The following is a 1,667-nucleotide window of genomic DNA, read 5'->3' as shown; positions in this document are numbered from 1 at the left end:
TGGTGAGCAAGATGAGACAGGCTAAATACCCTCATACTTAAAGAAGAATATGGTAATTACAATTACAAAGGGAGCAGGTGTTGACAGGTGTGAAAATGACCGAACCGTTAGTTTAATAAGTCACTATTGTAAAGTACTAACACGAATTCTGTACAGTGGAATGGAAAAACTTGTTGAGTTTGATCTCAGGGAAGACTGTGGATTCCAGAGAAATTTAGGAACACGTGAGGTAATACTGATGCTACACATAGGAGATAACATTCGAAGACTTAGAGAAAGCTTTTGACATTGTTGACTGGAACACACTCTTTCAAATTCTAAAGGTGACAGGCGTAAAATAAAGGGAGCGAAAAACTGTTTACAATTTGTACAGAAACCAATACAGCAGTTATTAGAATCGAGGGCACGAGAGGGAAACAGTGGGAGATAAGGGACTGAGACAGTGCTATAAACTATCCCTGATGTTATTCAATCTGCATATTGAGCAAGCGGTAACGGAAACTAAAGAAAAATTTGGAGGAGGGATTACAGTTCAGAGAGAAGATTTGCTGCTGACACTGTAATTCTGTCAGAGACAGCAAAGGACTTGGAAGAGCAGTTGAATGGTATGGAGAGTGACTTGGAAGGATGATGAAGATGAACATCAACAAAGGCAACACAAGGATAGTGGAATGTAGTTGAGTTAAAGAAGGTGATGCTCGGGTAATGCGATTAGGAACTGAGACACTTAAAGTAGTAAACGAATTTTGTTATTTGGGCAGCAAAATATCTGATGATTGTCGAAGTAGAGAGGATGTAAAATGTAGACTGGAAATTGCAAGAAATTTGTTAACATCGAGAATAGATTTAAGTCTCAGGAAGTCTTTTCTGAATGTATTTGTCTGGAGTGTAGCCATGTATGGAAGTAAAACATGGACGATAAACAGTTTAGACAAAAACAGAATAGAACCTTTTGAAATACTATTCAGAAGAATGCTGCCGATGAGATGGGTAGACCACGTAACTAATGGATAGGATTTTCTGGCGCAACTTGACCAAAAGAAGGGATTAGTTGGTGGGACACGTTCTGAGGCGTTAAGGGGGTCATGAATTTAGTACTGGAGGGAAGCTTGGGGAACAAAAATCGTAGATGGAGGCCAAAAGACGAATACACTAAGCAGATTCAGAAGGATGTAAGTTGCAGTAGTTACTCAGAGACAAAGAGGCTTGTACAAGACAGAACAGCATTGTGAGCTGCAGCAAACCAGATTTTGAACTGAAGACCACAACAATAACAACAATATGTTATTGAAAAATCACAGGCACATCTAAGGGAAGGTCCTAGAATTAGTATCGCTTATTGAATGCTACATTTACATGAGTGCTGTGCAAATCACATTTAAGCGCCTGGCAGAGAGTGCATGGAACCACCTTCACAATTCTCTGTTATTCCAATCTCGCATAGCGTGTGGAAAGGACGAAAACGAGCTCTTAATTCCCTTATTTTAACATGGGGATCGTTTCCCCCTACGCAGATCCGCACCAACAAAATATTTCCGCATTCAGAAGAGAAAGTTGGTGATTGGAATTTCGTGAGAAGTTTCCGCTGCAACGATAAACGCCTTTCTTTTAATGATGTCCATCCCAAATCCTATAATCCTTCGCGATAATACAAAACTTGCTACCCT

Source organism: Schistocerca gregaria, chromosome 11 (genome assembly GCF_023897955.1).
Source record: "Schistocerca gregaria isolate iqSchGreg1 chromosome 11, iqSchGreg1.2, whole genome shotgun sequence".
Taxonomy (NCBI): Eukaryota; Metazoa; Arthropoda; class Insecta; order Orthoptera; family Acrididae; genus Schistocerca; species Schistocerca gregaria.
This window is presented reverse-complemented; position numbering follows the sequence as displayed.